General features: G+C 37.7%; 1 protein-coding gene across 1 annotated transcript in view; it reads left to right on the plus strand.

Moving 5' to 3' along the window:
* Window positions 1-512: 512 nt before the first annotated feature.
* obst-B (obstructor-B) overlaps window positions 513-24,935 on the plus strand; it is a 152,596-nt gene continuing 128,173 nt past the window's right edge. The window contains exon 1 of the mRNA XM_081765625.1: window positions 513-689. The gene's annotated coding sequence lies outside the window, so the exon portion shown is untranslated. The remainder of the gene's footprint in view (window positions 690-24,935) is intronic.

A 24,935-nucleotide genomic window follows, 5' to 3' on the forward strand; every position in this document is an offset into this window, starting at 1 on the left:
TGATATTACCAATATAACAATATACAGTATGGTTAATGCCTAGAGTATGGTATAGTAACCTAAAATTACCTTTAACTCTTAAACTTTTAACTCTTAAATGTATTTCAATTAATGTTTCCAAAGCTAAGTATATGCATTTCTTGTAAACATCAGAAGGATATTCTTAAATTTTAATTAAGATAATGGAGGTTGGATAGTAGTTCATCTCGGTAGAGGTAAACTAACTCTCCATGATTCTTCTCTAGCTTTTAATATTTGGAGTTGGCAGCACTATTCCATAAATAAACCAAAGTATATAGGAACGAGAGAAGAGAAGAAATAGAGGGGGAAGGAGAGAGATTAAAAAATAGAGATAAATTTCTAGAGAGTAGGGGAAAGAGAGAGAAGCGTGGGTGTGGGCAAAAAGTAAAACGTTGTTGACCTACATGAATAAAGGAATGCTATACAATCCACCGGTTTCTTTTCACGATTTCTTCACTTCTTGCGCTGCAGCTCTTTTGGCAGTTGCACGTCGTAGCGTGCATAATCAGTTACCTTTCCGCTTTTGCTTGACATTTCCAGCGACACTGAAAGTGCTGAAGAATATCAGGATTTTTCGTTCAGAAAGACTACTTCCTCAACTGTTAACTTACTCGTCGATGTGCACGAACATGAAATAGAAGTCACCATTTCAGCAGGCATCTCATCATGTAAGTATTGTTGTTTCGTGACGATAGACTCATTAATAAGAATGACAGATGACAATAACAGATTCTTACATTATAATAATGTGACATTTCAGAAAAGGACTCAAGTCATATAACATTAAAAGTTTGGATTATTAAAAAGATGTTTATTTAAAACAATATATAAATTTATAGTTATAAAAGCTGGAAAACAATGCTTTTACAAAGTGCACCATAAAGAAGCTTATTTGTAAGGATAAAGCTAAATTCAGATGAAGCTGTTCCTAACATTGAGAATGAAAGTTTTTTCTGGATATCAGGGAAGGAATTCTCTATAATAAATCGTAGTGAATGGTTGCTATTCTAGAGTTATTTATATATTAAAATGCTAGAAAAGTTTACATGTTTGTGGCCTATCTTTCGACAGCGAGTTCTCGGGAACCATAGGCTCTAGAAAGTTGCCGTTTTTACTGACCGAATGCAAGTTCTGTATAGATTGTTCAGTTCTAATTGAATATTTATAGAAAAAACACTTGGCCGTTATTTCTTTATTACATTTTTTAGGGGTACACTGTGTTGAAATTTTAAAAAAAGTAAAGCATCATATCCTACGTGTTTTACATTCCAATACCATATATTTGTATTCAGGGGTTGTATATCTCTCAGGCGTTTGTTTCATAGCCAAATGATAATGAAAAACGAAGGATAACCATTTCTCCAGTCTAAGATGAATCTTTATTGTTTGGAGTGTTTTGCCCAATGAACACAATATATCGCTGACATTAAAATGAATTGTGTCTATAATATATTTGCTTATTACATACTGCTTGCAAGAAGAAAGAAAACACTGATCATACAGCCGGAAATAGGTTTAAATCTCACAAACGGTGCAAGATATTGAAGAAATAATCGAAAAAATCTCCCATTTATGGTACCCCTTGTCGATTTTTATCAAGACCTCTTTCACTTGTATCTGTAAAGGGATAAGTACAGATGTGAGGAATGACAACGAGATTCATACCTGTGAATGATGCGCTGTGTAGACAGCGTAGGCTCAAATAGTTCTGTATATAAAGTGAACAGAGCGCTTAGTTGTCTGTAAAGGTTTTGGTTGTATAGCATAAGCACAGCCGCTCAATAATTATTTCTAATTAATTTTACCGTAAAGTCATCAGCTTGAGTAAAAATTGTGTGAAAATATTGTAATGTTACCGTGTTTACGTATCTGTAAAAGATCCAAGGGCTCAAGTTAGCATCGAAGTGCGTGAAATTTTTGTTCCAAAATTTCACTCCAAACAAACAGAAAAGTAACCTAATATCAGTATTATGTATGAAAACAGAACATTAAATATACCACACTGAAGGTAATTATCTATATAATTAACTAACTCTATGGCCTATGGGTCTCTGAGGTTCAATGCCGCGTTCACAAAAGCAATCCACTGACTTCTATCCTTAGCCAACTGGATCCAGTTTCTACTTTGTATTCCTATTTCTGCGAGACCCATCTTAATATTGTCCTTCCATCTGCACCTAGGTCTTCCTAATGGTCGTTTTCCCATTTATCTTCCAGTTAAGACATTGAAAGCGTTCCTACTTTCTTCCACCCTGGCTACATGACCTGCTCCGTGAGCCTCCTAGACTTGATGATCCTAACAATGTTTGGTAAACTGTATAAATTACGTAGTTCCTCGTTATGAAATTTCAGCCATTTCCCATTCCCGTTCCACTTGGGTCCGAATATTCATCTCAGGACCTTGTTCTCAAATACTTTCAGTCTATGTTTTTCGCTCAGAGTAATCGACCATGTTTCGCACCATACAGGACAACAGGCATGATTATTGTTTTATATATTTTAAGCTTCAAATTCCACGACAGAATTCGCGACGACAAGAGATTTTGAACTGAAAAATAACACGAATTCCCTGCTTTTAGTCGACATTTAATTTCTTCGTGAATTTGATTTTCGACTGTTAATATTGAAGGGTAATTATCTAGCTATTAAAAAAAAAAAACTTTGAATTCTAAAATTCATTTATCTTCGATGTAATGGGATGTATACAGAGCCTTAAATCACCAATACCACTTAGTAGAGTAGAAAAAAGGGTGAACCCGGAAAAAATGGTACAGAAACGATTTATGGCTTGTTTGAAAGGTTTATATTTGTACTTCAACATAACCAAAATCCCTCTCGGGAATATCAAAATATGACGTCATGAAAATGTTGCCCGTGCATTTCGCCTGACTACATTGAAAAGTGCATAAAACCTCTACCGTTCGTCAGAAAAGTTACATTTTCGGTTCCTTTTTCAGGGAATACATCAGAAAAGAACTTCTGTGAAAAATGTTGCGCATATATTGCCACCATTTCTTAAATATGGCGTCTATCAATAAAATAAATCGACTTTTCTAAGTGCCCTTTAGGCTATATAAAGGAACATTTCTTTACAACGCTACTTCCTGCAGAAACCCTTATATCAGAAATTTAGTGAAAAATTCTATGTAATTTTTCTGTTCGTCACTCCCTAGCATACATGTTATTTAGCCAGCAAGATCGTATGATAAATTTCAAAATGGTGGAAGTTGAAACTTTTCAAATATTCGTAATTTTGGTATTTCTTAACTTATTCTGCAATTATTAACTAAACCAAACTAAGATGGATATATACAATGTCTCAGTTGTGTGTTAAAACCAGCATAATTCTGCAAAATCTTTTAAAATGGCAGTTGATTTAAAGAAATATATCTTTTCCATTCTTCCTTCTTTGTGTCAAAAGGTTTAAGGAAAATTAACGGAAATATCGACAGTACTTCTTAATCTCTAACCGACAAAATGGTACAGAATCTTTTAACAACTAAATTCGAAATACTTACTATCAACAACAAAATATCCGTCAAGGATAACGCCACTTTTGCTGCTCATAAATTTATTTATATTCAAGAAACACATTGCAAAAAACTTTTTATTTGCACATCAGTAATTACATTTGTATGTTCATCGCCACTTACAATTTCCTTACAGACAATTTTCTCACAATAAGCGCTGTTTACAACAAATGTATGTTGTTCAATCGTTGACACTGCTGTTAATCGATATTTATGTTCTTTTCTTTCTTCTTTTTCTTTAAAATTTATTTCTCTCTGAATGCTGAAGAAGAAAATATCGATTAGCAAAAGAAAAACTCTGATAACATAACATGTAGCACAAAAAGCAAAAGGGAGACAAAGTTCTACCAAACTACATTTGAGTCCTCCAGCAATTCGCCATTTTCTTCAACTTGCAGCAATTCAGTATTCTAGCATCCATTACCGTTACAATGACTACAGGCCACAACACATTTTAGGCCGTACTTACGACATGAGCAAACACTTGTTCCACGTGGCCGCTTGGAGGACATCTTGCATTTAGAACTTATCGCTTTTAGCAGGTCGTCATGAGCAGGTGCTTGGTCAGTAATAATGAGTACCGGCTTCCCATGCTCGTGCTTCCAGCCCCATTCAAGAGGACAGCGAAAGTTGCTTTATGAAACAACATGAAGTTGCACTCACAGGCAGTGAAAATACGTTGCTCTTTCTGTGCGTGGCAGTCTCAGGTTGAGGTAGAGAACCACCGGTTGCAGCTATATTCATGGATAGCTTAAAACGCAGAACACTGAGGGAATCTGAGGTGCTACCACCATATAATTTAAGAAGAAATTGGAGGCCAGTGGTTGCAATAGTTTCTTGGGTGGAGTTAACTTTGTCAATCTGTTCACTTTGATGATCCTTTAATACTGCGACATTTTTTTTTACATAACTTCCTTTTCCACATCCGAAGAGAGCGGATGGGTTATCACACCCAGTCATTGCAGGGATGAACAACAGATGTGGCTGAAGATTTTCTCCCACATTCTGAAAATATGGCGCACACTAATATCTTTAGTTGCACTTTTCCGTCTAGCTCCAGACATGAAGCAGACATTAGCCATTTCCGATTTTAGATAATAAAGTAGCATAATGAGAATATTTGTATCAACAGCAACTACGGTCACTTCATGATCTTCTAAAGCTATTTGTTGTGAGGCTGCAACGACTTCTGTGTCCGCGTTACCAGAAGCTTAGTTCGCCTTGGTGCTTTCATCGTCTCAAAGATACTTGCAGAGTATGGAAATGAACTGTCTTTTGTTGTATGTATTTACGAGGAAAGCATTTTGGTTTCTCTGGATTTTCGTGTCTTCAGTAACTTTTAAGTTGGCTGACATGACTTCAGCAGAGCGCCGTTGATGTTTATGGTCTTTAATGGAAGACTGGTCACCATAGCCATCAAATACTACTGTTCGCAGATGTCTAAGTAGGTTCCAGTTGTAAGCCATTGAATGTGATGAAGAAAAGCTCCATTATCTAAGACATATCTGTCACACACTTTAGGTTGTGGAGCATCAGGCATGACTTCATTAATATTATTAGGTTAGCCTTGTCGGGCTTTCTCATGTAGCCGTCTTTGAACAATGCTGCAGACTCAGCAGTAAGCTCATATTTGAGTTATTTAGCCATATTTCCATTTCGTTCAGCGATGGTAAGAAGTCGAGAAAACAGTACGGAGGGATCAATGTGGAGCACTGTGTGGACAACATTGATTCCTTTCTGCGAAATTATTAGCGTTTAAACTTGGTCTGCTTCTCGAGTTGGTGTTTTGCACACTTTCTTGTTGTTCCATCTCTTCTGTATTCTTGTGCCAAAATCTTCAGCGTCATCGCAATTAATCGCATCTTTCAAAATATCACGAATACCTGATGTCATATTTCGAAGTGAATCGTCCCTGACGTCAAATGGATTGTGAACTTCAAACCACTCAAATACCTGATTTAGATCTGCTGCATCACGGTTCCTTCTAGTCGACCTCATTTCAATGTGTTGTTCTCCGGAAATGTGACGATTTACAGTTACCGAAGTCATAGCTTCGTGAACAGTGGAACACAAGCATAGCGTGGACCCAAAGCAATCTTATATTGTCAGAGAATCCCCTTCCTTGAGTCAGACCGCCTCTTAATTAGCGTCGACTCGATCGACGGATTTTACTGTCATTTGCTATGAACTGTTCATATAAACACGGATGAGATGTCGGAAGTTTGTACATAAGTCAGGCGAGCACATTTTGCTTTTTGTATGTGTCCAGTTGCTGCATAGGGATTGAGTATACGACTGACAGCAAACAAGTACAAGTGTCAATCACCAATACGCTCAGCATAAACAAATAATTTCACAGTTTCCGCATACTCAAGATACTGCAACCACAGTCGGGATGTCCGGGAATTTTCTGCAAGAAATTCTTTGTACTTCTGGAGATGCTGTTCCATTACAAGTACTTTACTGCAGTCATATTCGCTTAATACTTCAAACAAGAGAATACACCTTGCACTATAAAACAGGTTACATCTCTGCCACCTTAACGCATACAGCACTGGTACTGGGCTCGTTTGAATGTTCATGATATACTCAAATTCTGATATAAATATATTTGCACATATATATAAAATTTTTGAATATTAATTACAGAGTATGATTTGTAGGAAGTATGGTATCATTCTTTCTGTAAGTACAGTCTTGGAGAAACCTGTCATTCCTGGGAATTTTTGTTGAAATTAGTAAATCATTCATGTTTCTAGATATTTCATAAATAGAACAATGGAAATTTACAATAACTTCTAAAATTACAATGAGTGATATTGACAAAAAGAGATAGATTCTATGTCAATTAATATTATATAACAAATTATAAGTGGAGAAACTACTTTCAGACATAAAACTCATTAAAAGTGAAATTAGAACTACAATATTATTTTCAACAAACAAATCACAATCTATCTATATAACTACCAGACAAACTAATACACTTTTCTTTAGACTGATGCTACAGATTCTACTTTCTTCAGGTTGTCTTCAGGTTCTCCTTATGCCAGGTTAAAGTGTTCTATCTGAGGTAAAAGATTTCTTCAAGCTTATGGGAAGAAGGGAAGGAACTCAAAATACTGACAGCATTGCCTTTTTGTATGGCTATGCTTATACGTTGCAGTAAAAATTGATAGCTTCTAGGGTCTCCTGTTTTTGCTGTCAGACTTGCTTCTAGTTCTTTCAAAAAATCCATTGCTTCTTTGCTGAAGACACCTGTTGTTTCGGTAGCAAAGGCTATAAAATGATGGTCTTCTTTAAGTTTAGAGTATTTTGAGTGTTTGCGTGAACAAGCCGCTTCCGCTGCACTCCCAGCCTTTATACTTGTGGATTGTAAATAAGATGGAGCAAACGTATCCACACAATGTGACATCCCAGACTAATCTTAGACCCTTTTTCCACGGAATTAATGTTATTCCGTCTGGCCGTTTACCATCGTTCCTGAACATTCCTGGAGGTTCTAATATACTCGGTAAGTCGATGCTTGCAAGAGTTCTTTTGATTGTGTTGTTTAATTCGCTATGACGTGCAAATCTTCCTCCACTTTTGTTGCAGCTCAAGGCATGAAGACCTTTCTTGTCCATCTTGTTGTTGCAGGTGCAAATAAATTCATGGCAAATATTCAGGCCTAAGCGCAATCCTATGCAGATTTTGAAAAAGTTGTCATTCAAGAATGTCCCTATGTTTATAGATGGTGTTGACTGTAGCCATGCTCCTGATTCCTTCTCTCTTAAAGCTTTGATGCGCGCACTTTCAATGTTGTTTTCAGCGACTATTTCGTGTTCGATTACCTCGTTTAGAATAATTTGATCCCATTGTTTCTGTGACTCTTTTAAAACCGGGGATTTTCCATCGTAAATGCCTTTCCAAATTTCCAAAGCCTCTGCCAAGTGGCTTATTCCCACTTCATCAACTGGATAATTCATAATTTTGGAAACGAGTGGCAACGATCCGTGGCAAGAGGAAGTGAAGGCAGGAAGGCATAGGTCTGAAGCCTTTCTTATGCCTAAACCACCCACTCTGATGGAAAGGATTGCTTCAGTCCATTGCGTTTCGTTGATATTGAAGTTTATTGTTGATTGTAACGCTTTCTTCAGTATGTGATCCATTTGTAGAAGTCTGGAGGGATTGACCCATGTTGGAACTGTTCGGAGAAAGTAGGTTTGTTTAGGAATGCCGAAGCAATTCTTGAGCAAAAAGAAAGCAATGTGGGCTGGTAAACTTTCTAATCGGAATGATATTCTTTTGAGGTCATTCAGGTGTTTCTCGAAATGGTATTCGATTCCTTCTTCGTGTAGTGGTGAACCCAGCAATGAGATCTCATTATTTTTCACTATTCGTATTCCGGGTAATATGTTTGAAAATTCAGATACAATTTTAGGGTCGCTTTTTTCCGAATTGAAGAAAAGTTCAAATTTTTGTGGGTTTATTTCTAGACCTATTTTCTCAGAATTTGTAATCAACTTCTTTATATCTACCAACACGGTTTGTGGTGATCCTCCAAGAGTTCCGTCATCAAGGTAGAAGACATTTAGCTCTGAAGAAAGAGAAAAGGCAATTGGATGTATTGCTAGACTAAATAACATCGGGCCTGCTGGATCGCCTTGCTGAACTCCTACACATGAGGATATTTTCCTTTCTTTGTAAAATAACGTTGACGGATTTGCATAGCTTTGCCAAAAATATGAATAAAATTGAGGAATGATTTGTTTAACTTCCTTTAAAATGATGTCTCGTTCAACTGAGTTAAATTCATTTTTTGTAATCGATTTTTAGAATGACCTTGTTCGAATTTTTATTTGCATGTATAAATGTTCGAGTGGCGTGAATGATAGCTTCACTGCCTTTTGGTGTTGCAAATCCCAGTTGATGAAGCTGTAGATACTGAGAACATTGATTGTAGACTGAGGACACTACTAACTTTGATGCCAAACGTCTAAAAACACTGCCGATGGCAATAGGTCTGATTCCTCCGTCCTTCTTCTTTAGGGCGCAGAGGTTAGCTCCAAACGGGTATGGACACACCTCTTGATTTACTCTTCCATTAAGGATGAGATTCATCAATTTCGTGATCTGACTCAAAAGAAAAGATCCTGCTTCACCGGCAGATCTCGAGTGAGGGGAAATCCCATCTATCCCAGACGCTGAGCCGGACGCAAAATTATTTATGGCTTTCTGAACCATTTCTTCATTTACAGATACAAATGAATCTTGATTAGATGGGGTTTCCAGCATTTCAAGGGCTCTAGATGGAGCCGGGTGCTTGTTCACCAGGCAGTGAAATGTTTCTTCATTGGAAAGTGCCAACGTATCATCAGAAGTTAATAATCTTAAGGCGCCTCTTGTATCAGAGTCTGATATTTTAGATATTATCTCTTTAGCCAAATCAAACTTAGGTTTCGGCCTTTTGGTGGTAACAGGAGGTGTTTCGGGCGCATGTGAATCATTAAGGTTATTTTTGATAATGTTAGTGATTGAAGTTGCAGCACACTTTTTTATAATTTTAAAGTGGTAGAAAGCGAAAATGAAGAGTTTCTTCCAAGTGCTGAGATCGTTTTGGTCTACACGATCAACGATGGTTAAGGCAAGTTTGTTTGCTACAGCGCTTCTGGCTCCTATAGGTATTCTCTTTATTATCCATGTATTAGATTTTAATAGTGTTAATTCTTCAGAGAAATCGTTCGAATTATTATTTAGCTCCTCTGTAGAATGCTTCTTCGATTTGTGTATATTTAAACCTTTTCTTGTAGGAAATGTTTTGTTACAGTGAGAGCAATCAAAATATTCGTAATCATTGGGATCCAGGCCTTTCTGAGATTGTAGAAGGATTTTCGTTGAAATATTTTTCTCCATTTGTTTGTTGGAGAGATTTGAATTATTCTTCATTGTTTCTTCATTGTTGGATTATTTAAACTTAGACTTGAAAGATATTGTTATTATTGAAGAATTCCATATTTTTTAACTGACATGCAATTTAACGAATAATAACTGACATTCATTTTGCACTATGAAACAAAACACGAAAACAGCACAAAATAAAAAAAATCCATTCTGTTCCCTCAATCACCCACACAGGGCAAAGCACTGCACAAAGAAGACTGCTTCAATTACACAAAAATGCAATGAACGACAAAAGAAAGATGACACCAAATACCAGACTCACTCCCAGTGCCTATCAGTGCCTGCAAATCATGAAATGTCCTCAGAGTCACCGGAAAATGTTGAATGTTAAATCAAAACACTCTCCTCACCAATAAACTACACTTTCCCACTCAAAATGAAGCAAATTCACGGAGCGATTCAAAAGCACGTATATACCGTTTGACAATAACAATAACAATATAATAATAATAATAATATAAAATTTTGAAGTTATTTACCATTAAATGCACACTGAATGTGGATTTCTTTTATTGTTGGACGTCACATTTATAAATGGCGACAATATATGCATGGTATTTTTCACAGAAATTCTTTTCCGATGTATTCTCTAAGAAATGAAAAAAAATTAACTTCTCTAACGAACGTAGAGGTTTTATACACTTTTCAACGTACTGAGGCGAAATTCACTGCCGGCCATATTGATGACGTCATATCTTGATATTCCCGAGAGGGATTTTGATGGATTTTGGTTATGTTGGAGTACAAACATAAACCTTTCAAACAAGACATAAATCATTTCTGTACCAATATTTGTCGGGTTTCACCTAAATGAAGGGTTCTGCTACTGTACTAACTTACCAGTTCTCTTTCAGAAAGACTATTCAAGTATTATTATTTTTTTAACTTTGTCAATCTTTGTTACGTTACCAGCACCTTACTATATATGAAGGGCTATAATTGAAGGGTTGGATGCAAGAATCAGGTAAGTCCACTTTTAGAATTTTTTTTCGGAGCTGCCTCTTTCTTGCTCTAACTTCACGATGAACACTTGCATTATAACACTAAATATAATCATTAGATCCACACGATTCTTGCATACTATGTAGAATGATCATTTCCTACTGGAACATGTGAAAAACTCAAATTCGCTAAAATATGGACCTATCTAGTTCTTGCATCCAAAACTTAAATTGAAGTTCATGTTTTCCAAAACCTGAAATTTGAATAACATTGTTTGAGCCGACTTATAGCTTTGTATGAGTATTATTAGTTTTCCTTTGGAAATAAGCTTAAGTATATATTCTAAACTATTTTTAAATTGTATTTATACATTTTTCAAGTACCTGAATTTTGGTTTCAGCGTCCTCGTATTAATCGGTAATAGTTCTTTCCCACGAGAAACTATGCTTATTACATTGAGTACATCTGAGAGAAATGTAGTTCTTATTGTCATTAAAGCTTAGGTAAAGTTATATTATAGTCTGTAGCATGTCATGCAACACACCGAGGGGAATGTTACATAAATTTTGATGTTAAGTTACTACACATCATGATATACATATGTTTTCTTCATATTATAAGAATGTGGGAAAACCTTTAAAAATAACTTGTTTGAATATATTGCATTTACTCTTTTATGTATATTTATTTCATAAACAAACATTCTCTAATGATTAAAAACCAGAAAATCTTCAATATTATATATAGCCTTTAAATAAGAAAAAAGTCCAAAAATGAGCCAGATAGTCTACTAATCGATAGATCTGATTATACTGAACAAAATGATATGGATAAATGTAAGTTCTCCGTGGGTAATTTTGGAGAAAATCAAGAAAAAGGAATGTTTCTATAAACCTAAAGCTCTATGATAATGCTTGATATTGTTTGATGTTGCACGATAACTTCATAAACTATTGAGACGAAACTGATACTGAGGTATTTACTCATCAAGTTTCTTTATTATAACACTAACACAGTGTTTCTCAAACGCTTTTCTTTTGAGGCACACTAAAGTACGTTTGAACTTTCACGAAGCCTCTTCATGCAATTTTTTTCCTAGATACAATAAAAGATACATACAATATATATATATATATCATGGAACGACTATAAGATACAAATCTCACAAGCAAATTACGTAACACCCTTAAATAGAAACGCATTAACATAAAATAAACTTAATAACTCTTAAGCAGGGATATGAGAAAGAAATGTTACCATCAGAAATATAAGAAGACATCATGAGATATTTGTCCCTGGCGATTTTTGTAAACGATATCTTTGCGTGGACGAACTCTTGACAGGCACACTCTCATGTCCAATGTTCCCTTCCAAAGAAAACTGAACAGATTTAAACTTGTGTTTACACACTTAAAAAGAAATGTGAAATCAAGTCGATTGGCGATAAATATTTATTTTCTTCTTAAGATAATTACTTTGTGGAAGATCTTAGAAGACATTAAAAATCTCGCGACTCACCAATGTCTCGCGACACAGCGGTTGAGAAACGCTTGCCTAACAGAATGAAAATATATAGTATGGTTAATGAAATTTATCGCAAAATTGTTCCTGACTCTTAAAATTTATTTTCGTTTAAGTATAGTATTGTCAGAAGATAAGACAATAGACAGAAGATCAATCGATATAGCTTATCATAAAGTGTACAAAATAACATGATTTGTGTAAATTCTCATCTGTGGTTTTCGAAAAAAAAAAAAAAAAAAGAATTAATTTTTTTGGCATTAAATAGATTTAGGTTCGTTGACAATCTGATGCAGTTCATAGTTTCTAAGCAGTAAAGTTTACTAAAAACTCTTTGATGTACTGTCTGTCAGTGTGCTAAGAGTGCTAAGTGCTAATGCGCTCACGTAGGGAGGGCAGGAGACTGGAGAGCTCCTGTTCAAGGTCCTCCTCCCGGATGACAGTCCGGAGGAGGATGATGCAGACCAGAGAAGAATGCGCGATGAAATCACCAACAACTACGATGCAGAAGGGGACATCCCCATGTTCTCGGAAGCAGAGATAAAGGAGGCGATCTCTGGACTGCGGTCCGGCCGGGCAGCAGGTCTAGACGGGATAAGGCCCGAAGTCGTTAAGCAATGTTCTAATGAACTTGCTGGAGCGCTGACAGCTCTGTTCAACGCGTGTCTGAAACAGAGAAGAGTACCTGCTATCTGGAAGAACGCAGAAATGGTCGTCTTCAGCAAAGGCGAGGATAAAGATCCCCAAGATCCGAAATCGTACAGACCAATTTGCATACTGAATGTGTTGGGTAAAGTGCAGGAAAAAGTTGCTTATCCGCAGGTTGACTCTGCACCGGCAGAGAAATGAGATAGTCGACAATCAGTACGGCTTCCGTCCGCGGAAGTCAACTGAAGATGCTGTTAACCATGCACTCAGGGTGATCAACGGAGCTCCAACGAAATATGTCGTAGGCGTATTCGTTGACATTTCTGGGACTTTCGATAATCTCTGGTGGCCAACCCTTTTCGGGCGTCTCAGGGAGATGCGATGCCCTAGGAACTTGTACGAGATGTTCCTTGATTACTGCAGGAACAGAAGCATTTGGTTCCAGATCGGAGATGCTCGCAACTCCAAAACCTGCACCAAGGGCTGTCCCCAGGGATCTGTGTGCGGACCAACATTCTGAGATGTAGCGATTGAAACACTCCTAACGGAGTTATTGGAAATGCCGGAGACAATTGATCTCATGGCATTCGCGGACGACTTGCTCGTACTCACGGGACAAAGGGGAATGCTATTTTAGCACGACTCGAATAGCACTGGTGCAGCAGGAATAAGTTGACTGTCTCAATCAACAAAACGGTCTACATGCTGTTCGGGAAAAGTCTCCTTCGGGATCCAATCCTTAAACTCGGCAGGCAGACCATAAAGAGGGTCAGACATACAAAATACCTCGGAGTGATTCTGGATGAATCACTCAATATGCAGAAGCATATCGAGTATTCCTGCGACTGAGCAAGTAGCATAGCACAGAGGATCCTCTCTCTCGGAGGAAGAAAGTTCCAACTCCAACCCGGTCACATCAAAGTGTACAATGACAGCTTGTGGACCTCAGTGTTGGTATATTGCGCTAGCACGTGGGAACATAGGCTTGTCGTGCGCGATGACAATATCCAAAAGGTGTGCAGATTGCAACGCTCGATCCTCATGCGGTTGAGCGCTCGATCCTCATACAAGACGATTCCTGGAAACGCACTATGTGCAATTCTGGGAGTAGTCCCTGTACATCTGAGGATTCTTTAACGAGCTGCCAACTACTGGATTAGGAAAGGAATTTCTGAGAGGACAGTAAATCTACTCGGCCGTCTGTTCCTAACAAAAGCAGAGACAAAAGCCCTAGTAGTGAGCAGGTGGCAGGAGGAGTGGGATGATTCCGGAAAGAGAAGGAGAACCCCTGACGTGCTCCCGGATGTGACTGAAAGGCTGCAAATGGAATACCTGCGTCCAGGGAAAGGTGTCGTACACTTTGTAACAGAACATGGCCGTATAATACTAAGCTCCACTCTCTGGACTTAGCTAGAGTTCTGCAGTGTGACTGTGGGGACGCCCCTGGCTCCCCTGAACACACTGGTCCTGGAGTGCGCGCTAGTTCAGCAGGTCCATCCTGCTGAGCGAGCAAGGTTGCTGCATATACCGATGAGGGACGTTATACGAACTAAAGCACTATGCGGCGACCTGGGAAGGCCTACCACCGCCGTATCTTCCTTCTACAAGGAAAGATACTATGAGCGTCTCAGACAGAGGCGTGGAGTTATCCCACAGGAATATAACGGAATTGACGAACGTCTGCAGCATGAATAAAATCTTGTAAATTGTGTAAATATCGTATACCAACGAACTTCAACTCGGAGGGATCCGGATGACGAGCTCCTATACACAGGCAGACAATTGACAAGGAATGCATGCATTCCGCTGAGGAAAAAACTCCCCGAGTCTTCTTCCTCCCCCAACCTGCTAGGGGACGAGGGATTCCTCTGGGCCTCCCGCTGACTCCCATATGGGAAATTAACGCCTCCCATTGGGTCTGGTAGCGTACGTGGTACCTCAACACGGTAAAAAGTGAGGTAGTTCTCTGGACGGCCCTACCGAGGGAAAGCAGTGGCTACGGCCCTTCTCCCAATTGGCGACTTGCACGTGCTGTTGGGTCCGGGAAGAGATACCGAGTATCTCAGCGTGTACGTGGTACCTCAATACGTTAAAGAAAGGTAGTCCCGTATTGCTTGGACGATCCTACCAAGGGGGGAGTGACGGATTGCTGCCTGCTAGGAGGACTAAACGGAAGCGGGAAAGGTCCAATCCCAGACACCTGGGTAACGGCTCTAATTCCGCGGAAGGGAGAAAACCCTGTAGGACATGGACCAACATTGAACTCAAATGGTGACTTAACACGTACCATTGGATCCGGGATGAGGTGTGAAGCACTTCGACGTGTGTGTGGTACCTCTACACACGGCGGTTGCCAGTTGAACGATAGAGGTAGGCAGGGCCGGGACGCAAGCCCCCTCGGACATTGCCTGGGGTTCCCGGATTGGGTTGGACTCTGCCGGGCTGTGGTCATATCGTGGGGTTCGGTTGCATATGGGAACTAATCCCAGGAACCTGGGTAACGGAGATATGTGCGGGAGGTGAACTTGCCTTATAACGCTCGGGCACCATGCCTGCAGAGTATAGTAGGGCCTAACTCGCTAACAGGACCGCCTCCACCAGTAGGTTAACTGGTAGGCACTAAAGACTTTGGTGTGGCCGCGCAGTGGGCGTATCCCACTCCCTCAGAGAATGGGGGCTACATCGCTTCGGCGAGTCAGAATTAGGGGACAAATTCTGACGGTGCACCACGTGCACGTGGATACAATAATGTATCGAGGTACTACGGGCGGGTTGTGGCACATTTTCGCGGAACCCGTCCATCAAATAGACCGAACGGTCGTGGGCATGTTCTCCATGCATGCAATTAAGTGTGGCAGTAGTAGACCACTAGCGTGTCTGTCCGTGTATCAGCCCGGGAGACAAAATCCGAAGAGCTGGCTGATTGATCACCATCGATTTTGGTCACAATGTACAAGGTCCATAGTTAGAAATCGAGTTCGTTGATGCAGGAGATATATACACAAGAACTGATAAAAATAAACCATTTTGGGTTTTCTATCTTATAAAGCGAGAAGCGGTTTCCTGCAATCGATCACGCGTCCTTAGAAAACACTTTATCTCCTATCTTAACTCTCTGCTAAAACTGGAAATCACAAAAACTCACTACAATTTCCGATTTCAATATTGATCTACGTGCAGCAAAAACGATCGAAGTAGCGAAAAGCGTTTCCTTTCATTCATTTTTGGAGGGGAGTCGATCATTTTAGCATTCTAAAACAGCTACCATTTTCTCTCCTAACCCTCTATTTGAAACATAAGTGGCAGAAATCAAACACTTCCGGTTTAAACCTTGGTCGTTACAAAATAAACATAGTAATAGATAGCGAGAATCGGCCTTCTGTAACCAGTTAAGTGTCTCGAGAATATATTCAATCTTTACTCAAATCTCTGTACTACAACGAGAAGTGGCAAAAATATATGACCACTTCCTGTTTCAATATTTATTGAGAAAAGTTTTTCTGCTAAAATGCATGAATCAAGCTATTTCGTTATTTCCGTTGTCAATTTCACTAGGTTCGAAAAGACACATCTTGGATTCCAAACAAAATGTTTGTTAGCAGGAACGTTTGCAAGATTTTTCCACCGGGGATGCAACATAAAGAGTTAATTTTACAATCATTCACTTTCATGAAATATTTAAGTAAAAAAAAAGAAAAAAAGAAAAAAGAAAAGAAAAGAAAGAAAGGAAGGAAGGAAGGAAGAAAAGACAATTTCATTTCATTTAAGGCCACACCTAGAACTTCAAATGCTGCTGAGTGTTTGAAACTTTTCAATGCCTGACTTGTGTATTTTGTAAGTTATAAACATTGCTGACGTCCAATACAATCTGGGAATCAAAGGTTGTCAAGTCCCCTTCTCACCACCGTTTTTGTAAATTCACAATCTGGTCAATTTAAAAGAGCCTCTACTCTTAGGCACCTTTGCTAACACCAATTAAACCACTGACGAGATATCTAACTCAACGAATGAGTCTGAGGTCGTGTATTAAAGATCAAGGTAAGATTTCGTATTGATTTATTCATAGAATCGTGTTTTATAATTGTCGAGGCTGTTACTTTATTTTCCTAAAGAAGCAAGTTGCTTCATATACAAATATAATTATATGTTTTCCTTTTTTGAAAAAAAAATTATAAGCGTGATCTTTTTAGATCTAGCACCAAACAACCACTTGTTCAGAGACTCACCACTAAACGACACAGAGCGAGGTAGCAAAGGAATATTCACTTTGCTCAAGAATTCTTTGGAATGCCTGCCTTCACGCTCTGTCTTCACGGTAAAGCGAAAACACATTTTTTCATTTATTCGATCAATGAAATACTGCTCTGTGTGTGAAATCATAAATAGAAGAGGAATGAAAATATATTAGTATATTCTATTCTTATTATTAGATGTTTCAATGTGTTAAAAAAATAAATCATGTTCACTATTTAATCAGAATATGATTAATAAGCTAGTGTTCTTATCGAGTGGAAAGATAGTATGTATCCTAAAACTTGATATTCTACTTGGGAATATTCATGTGAGATTCACAAGAAATAACATTTTGTGGGATCAATCTCACCAAGCGATTGATTCCTGGTGGGAATTCGTTTGATTCGGCATCCCAAGTTAGGCTGTAGATCCATGTCACATACAACCTAAGTGTTGAAACGGAGGCAAATATCCAATCAAGCAACCTAGGTCTTAGAGCTCATAGTTTCAGAAAAGATGATTGCTTTGTGATGTATGAAGGGTTTCAATTAATGTAAAAGCCATGTATGAAGCAATTGCCATGTGCAACTCAAAAGTAGATCAAAGTCACAAGTCTGAGTATAAAAGTTGATATTTCGCTGAACTATTGTGACCTATAGTTTCTATTTTTCAAAAATTGTGCTTCTAGGTATTAATATTGGCTCAAATGACCCTTAAATATATCCTAAAAATCATAAACTAGGATACACATTTTTTTTAAAAAAAAATATTGGCCTGGAAATCTTTAAAATGCAGACACGAAATAGTTGAAATTCCCGTCTTTCGAACGAGAAGAATAAGTTATTGGAAGTGTTATTTGCAAGTATTTAAACTTCTTCCTCCGATAGGATAGCATTTCAATGGAAGCGGGTTTGGGCCCGACGAGATTGTGGCTGGCGAGGTTTTGGTCTGCGAGGTTTTGGTCCGCGAAGTTCTTTTCGCGGGATATGGTACCCAAACCATGCATTGCAATGAACGTAATATAATTAAAGCCCCGTCCGAGTTAAGAGATGATCAGCTGTTGCTCTCTGGCGAACTTGGACACTACAGAATACTCAACTATGCCTAAATACAAAATTTTAAATGGAATTACACACGGGGGAAAGTTATGGGTTGAAGTGAAGTTTAGTATTGAAACTGAATAAGAAACAGATTTAGATGCAGCAGTAATCAGTAATCAGAAATTAGAGCGCAGCTAAACAATTTAGATATGCGTAAAAAATAGCCGAGCAGTTCAGGTAAATAATCTGTTAATCAGATGTTCATGTGTTCAAATTCTGTGAGAAATTGCTTTTTTTTTGGGGGGGGGTGCATCATATTGTTTCTCAATGACTTCCAATGCTAAACTTCAAACTCCTACAACTTCTCTCCTCGTGTTCACTTTCTCTTAGAGTTCTATATTTATGTATATTTGATCATTCTTTAAAGTATGTTCAAGTTATGTGAAGTTTCCCCCGAGTGTCAGCTAACCATTTTCTTGTAAATATTAAATGTATTCAAAACTTCATTTGAAACGGTTCATTCGTTTTCTCGAGATGATCAGAAAGACAACCACGATGTTAATTTTGGTTCATACCAAGTATTTGGGACTTGCTTCCCTTTTTCCTTAAAAGTGAATTTTTTGAAGACGATGGAGGATGTGTTCATGTATTTTAAAACAAGTTGTTTATACACCTAGTTATACCTCTTTAACATAAAGGTCTTTAGAGATATTCTATTCATACCTTTTAAATACCTCTTCCTCTTATCTAAAAACCCAACTGGAGCGAAATGCCAAATACAGTATGTTAAAAAATCTTTTCAAGTGATTCATCCGTTGCAGTAATGAGGGCATGCAACCCCGATGTCATCATTCTTAAATATTGACCAAGAGATACAAAAATTGTCCCTCTTCCCTACTTAATACAAAAAATTCTGAAAACGCCTGGACACGTGCCCACTTATTTTTAATATTTTGTGTCAAATGTTCATCTCCCTAACATGACTTACTCTAGTTTTGGCATACAATTGTTACCCTGTCTCCAGCATTGGGGTACGTATTTTAATAAAAATGACGTGACAAGAACCCAGTTCGAGATAGGTGTTAACTACGTTAAAACATTCAATCCAAACGGTTCAATCATTTTTCATGACAGGCAACATCTTTTTCATTTGTATAATATAGATATACACTATGTGATCAAAAGTATCCAGCCACCTGGCTGAAAATGACTTACAAGTTCGTGGCGCCCTCCATCGGTACTGCTGGAATTCAATATGGTGTTGGCGCACCCTAGAACTTGATGACAGCTTTCACTCTCGCAGGCATACTTTCAATCAGGTGCTGGAAAGTTTCTTAGGGAAAGGCAGTCCATTCTTCACGGAGTGCTGAACTGAGAAGAGGTATCGATGTAGGTCGGTAAGGAATGGCACGAAGTCGGCGTTCCAAAACATCCCAAAGGTGTTCTATAGGATTCAAGTGCAGGCCAGTCCATTACAGGGATGTTATGGTCGTGTAACCACTCCGTCACAGGCCGTGCAGTATGAACAGGTGCTCGATCGTGTTGAAAGATGCAATCGCCATCCCCGAATTGCTCTTCAACAGTGGGAAGCAAGAAGGTACTTAAAACATCAATGTAGGCCTGCGCTGTGGGAGTGCCGCGCAAAACAACAAGGGGTGCAAGCCTTCTCCAAGATAAACACGACCACACAATAACAGCACCACCTCCGAATTTTACTGTTGGCACTACACACGCTGACAGATGACGTTCACCGGGCATTCGCCATACCCACACCCTGCCATCGGATCGCCACATTGTGTACCGTAATTCGCCACTCCACACAACGTTTTTCCACTTTTGAATCGTCCAATGTTTACGCTCCTTACACCAAGCGAGGCGTCGTTTGGCATTTACCTGCGTGATATGTGGCTTATGAGCAGCCGCTCGATCATGAAATCCAAGTTTTCTCACCTCACGCCTAACTGTCATAGTACTTGGAGTGGATCTTGATGCAGTTTGGAATTCCTATGTGATGGTCTGGATAGATGTCTGCCTATTACACTTTACGACCCTCTTGAACGTCGGCGGTCTCTGTCAGTCAACAGACGAGGTCGGCCTGTACGCTTTTGTGCTATACGTGTCTCTTCACCTTTCCACTTCACTATCACATCAGACACAGTGGACCTAGGGATGTTTAGGAGTGTGGAATTCTCGCGTACAGACTTCTGACACAAGTGACACCCAATCACCTGACCACGTTCGAAGTCCGTGAGTTCAGCGGAGTGCCCCATTCTGCTTTCTCACAATGTCTAATGTCTACTGAGGTCGCTGATAATGAGTACCTGGCAGTAGGTGGCAGCACAACGCACCTAATGTGAAAAACGTATGTTTTTGGGGGTGTCCGGATACTTTTGATCACATAGTGTAGGTTAATAGTTTTGAAACTGTCTATATGTGTAAGTTATTTATTGATATCAAAAATGAGTTGTTATATTTACTGTGGTGAACAATGCATAACAATATTTTCCATGTTATCAGAAGTCAGGCTGTGAATTTTGTCTGTAAGATTCGTCTTACACTGAATATATGTCACACCTAGCAATTTAAGCTTGAGTGCTAAAGCATTGTTCAGTTTAATTTCTCAAGAGTTTTTCTTTCCTGTCAATAGCTTACAAAGCACTGGCACCAGACTTTTTTATTGCATGTATAGTCTTCAAATTTTTTTTCCAGTACATTTTTGTCAAGTTTCTCGGTTTTAGTTGCATATTTTCCTCAATATATTTACAATACTGAAAATTGTTCGTGTAATAATTTACCACTGCCCCCTAATTTGAAAAATGCTTCTGATAAAAAGGAAAAATATATTGAATATACTCAATATCATGTTTAGATTGCTCATCTTGCAAAAATTTCTTTGTTATCGATATCGTACACTCTTATTTCTTGGGAAGTAATTTGCTACTACTGAAACTTGGATGACTTTGGCCACAATTTTTACCCATGTCAATCGAGTCGGGAATTGCATTTCAGACCCTATCTTAATCATAGTCAGACAGATTCGGTAATGCAAACAACCTAGCTTTTCGGTCAGACCCGAAGAAGTAACCACATGTCAGGTATACAGCATATTATGATTAATGATGTCAACTATTCCAGCTCCGATGTTTACATGTTTGATTCTCGGTATAACATTTCTTAATCCACCAAGTGGTTCACTATTTCAAATATAATTTTACTTTTATTCGTTTTTCTTATACTAAAAGTAATGCAGAGGTTTTGGACACACATTAGTTAAAAAGATTTAAGAAAACACTGTTTGGGCTCAGTTACATCTCCTACATTTTACACAATAAGTTTTACGGGCTGCTTGCTTGATATTTTGACGATCCCTTATAACAAAATCATATAATTTATCTTTTCTGTAATTCTCAAGCGTTTATGCTGTTACAGATTTTGTAGTTATCTTTCAGTACAAAGTTTTGACACACACGGAAGCATACTTCAAGAGAGAAAAACGATTACAGATTTAATGAGAAGGGAGGACAGGATCGTGTTTGCTAGATTTCCATGTAGAAATTAAATGAACGTGAATGAAATATTAGTTTAACGTCCAACAGTTAAGACATTCAGGCTTGAGGAAGCGGATAATGATTAATGAAAGTAAATGTTAGTTAAAGTAAAATTTTAGTTATCTCCTAACGAGAATCTAACTCGGAACTACATCCACCAAAGGCGCATGCAATAGACCAGCAAGCAGAATGAGAATTCTATCAACAGTGTCATTCAAATCCTTTACGTGCATGACGATGTTTCGTCGTCTACAGGTCTGTTCGGGTCATGTAGGGTCAGAGGTATGACTGCTTCCAGCTAATGGAATTCATAGCCAATATTATCGTTGTTTCCCAATATCAAGTTTAATACAACGTTTGTTTAACCCCACCGGGTAAGAACTGATTGGTCAGATACTTTTTTAAAAAAACTGAAAACGGAGTTTAATTTCCGACGGGAGCTTATTCGGTTCGGATCCTGCGTTAAGCTGTAGGTCTATGTCTCATATAACATTGCTGCTGAACAGACGTTAAACCCAAACCAACTACAGCAACTAATAACAGATATTCTAGAAAGGACTCTGCAGATCATTTTTTTCATAATAAAACTACATTCTTATCAAACAGAAGAAACATGTATGTATAACAAGAAGCATTTTGTAAAACCTTCAGAAATACCCAAAAACTTTGAAAAGAAGTTTAATGTAGAGGCTTCCACCAAAAGTCGGTTCTAACAAGCAAAGTAGGCTATAATTGGGATTATTAAATTTAATCAGTTGCTACATTCGCTAATAAAATGTTGACGTAACTTTTTCTTCCTGAAATGTATGCAAAGGGTAAAATATTTTTTCACCTAAAATCCGATACGTAGTAATTTTGTAATTAATTATGCTGATATATAAAAAAAATTGAGAAACAGGAGCTGGTTCAATGAGCCATTCCCTGGATTTATCGGTAGTTTAGTCAGTTTGTAAAGACAATATCATAGTAATAGAGTGTCAAATGCGTGTTGAGTTCCTAAAGGTTTCAGGTTCAGATTTTGTCGAGAATCGAATTCAAGATGTATATTTCAAGATGAATTGTCCCTATCTATTCAAGAAACGTGTTTCAGCGTATAAGGACAAATAAGTTTTTTTAACTTCCAATACCTTGCACTTCATTGCAGTTTATTTTCTTATGATCCATTTCTTAATTTATTATAGAATTATTCATAATGTTTGTCACATTATCTTCAGCATTTTCAAATATAAATATTTTCATTTTTCCATTTATTTATGTAAGGAAATATGATGGCATAGAGGCATTTTGAACTATACTGTTCGTTTTGTTTAGAATTAAAGATGGGTATTTTATTTCTTAAAAAAATGTTATATTTAAGTCAAAAAATAAAGATGATGGAAGTCAATATGGTGACCACACACAAAATAACTGAAATCCATCTCATTGATCATAGCTGTTTATAGACTATAATTGAAGATAACTGAATTTAGTTTTCAGCTGTAAACCTATTCATAGTTTCACTTAATAGCAAAATGTAGGACCGTCTTTATGCTTGTAAAATCCTACTTCATTTTCTTCACTAGACAAAAAAAAAAAAAGCAGTGTTGAATCACAGTTAATATTGTAATAATGTTTTTTCTATTGTCCTGCCTAATCAACGAGAAAAACAGGAGAAAACCGCGACAAAGATTCGAACTCGAGCCGGGTGGACAGGAGTCTTATGCACCACAAAATAACATGTAGTAAAATCCATGTACTGTGTAAATATGTACTATTAGCAAGCTATGAAAGAATGTAGTTCTATTTTCTTCTTTTTATTAAGTTTTATGATATTTCTATAGTGTCTTGTATGAATTGCAAAGAGAAAGAGAATGCGTTTATCGATTTAGTTAGAGATTTGGCCTTGAAAATCTTTAGCTTAATCGTGAGGTAGTAGAAAGGTACGCGTACTGAATTAATTCTAATAGTAAAGGGCAAAAGATGCTATGTCGCGAAAAACATGTATTTTCTTTTGTGGCAGATAATACAAGCAAATTCAGACTCAAAAACTCACTCATTCGTTATTTTTATTGTTATTTACTTACTAATAAAATTCTAGACAGAACTAAAAGAGGATCTTTAATGGGGACAATATCTTGGAAATGAACTTCAGTGGTTCGTTGTACAGAAACTTTAATCGCGTATGACATGGAAATCATGGGTTTGATTCTCTGTGAGAATACATGTTTAGATTCTACGTCAAACAATAACCACTTCAGTGCTTCACTGTCGTTGAAAGACTTCGATGCAATCTAGTCGCTTGGGGTTAGGTGGGTCTGTAAGGGGATGAGTAAATAGTTCCCATCGAAATCTTTGAATTGTCTCAACAGTACGAGCAGCTGTGTGTGAGCGGGCGTTGTCATGGATCAAAAGAATTTCAGACCTTAGCATTTCTCTTTGTCGATTTCGAATGACATTTCGCAGATTATTCAATGTATGGCAATAAACATCTGCTGTAATCGTCCTGGTTCCGAGAACTCAATAAGAATAACTTCTTTTATACATAAATCACGGTTATCATGATTTTGTGAACTGATGGTGTTTGAATTTCTTCGCTTTTGGAGAACCAGAATGCTGCCATTGCATTGAATGCTGTTTCATCTAGCCAGTGGAGCACGATATCAAAATTTCATGCCTCCTCCTCCAGCGGGAAATATCACGTGTAGCTGTCATTCTTTGCTCTTTGTGAGTGTTTGTCAATATCTTTGGCATCCACCTCGCACACAGTTTATGACATACCAAATTTTCAATCACAATTTCATCAGCTGTTTTTACATACACTTGTGGAAACTCTTAAATGAGTTAAGTCTTATGAACCGGCAATTAGTACTCATTTTCTCGTTAACGCATTCCACTAAATCGTTCGTTTCAACACTCCCGATGAATGTCAGCTGCATTTTGTTCTTTGTCGTTTAGAAATCGTATGGCAGATCTTACTTCACATTTGGATTTTGTACTACATGACCATTTCACCTTACTGCTGTTCGCACGTACGCAACTCTACTTGGACAATTCTACGTTGCAATCACGGAATACTAGGACATGCTACCGCGTATGCTCAACTTTGTATAGCTTTAAGTGATTGCTAAAGATTAAAATTAAAAAAAAAAAAAATTAAGAGTAAATTTCAATGGTTAAGAGTAAATTTTAAAATTATTTTATTTTTCAGACCGTGTAACATTTATTCCAACTTCAACTATTTTTGTTGGACAGTTACTTACATATTTGCCTTAAGTTCGTTAGAATGCATGATTATTAAACTACTTAAGGTGTAAATCACCCAATGGATGTTCAATGATAACACACAAATAAAATAAATTTAAACTTTACGAAGATTTTTTCTCTTTTAAATTGAATATAGATGCATTCTACAATGATGTATCTTTTGATTATTTCCTAACTGCCTAGAAATCTATTCGTCCACACAAACAAACTACATAACTGTGCAGGTCTGGCCATAAAATAAAATTGTATATTTCGTACCAGACCAT

This window comes from Thermobia domestica, chromosome 7, assembly GCF_964235325.1.
Source record: "Thermobia domestica chromosome 7, izTheDome1.hap1.1, whole genome shotgun sequence".
Lineage (NCBI taxonomy): Eukaryota > Metazoa > Arthropoda > Insecta > Zygentoma > Lepismatidae > Thermobia > Thermobia domestica.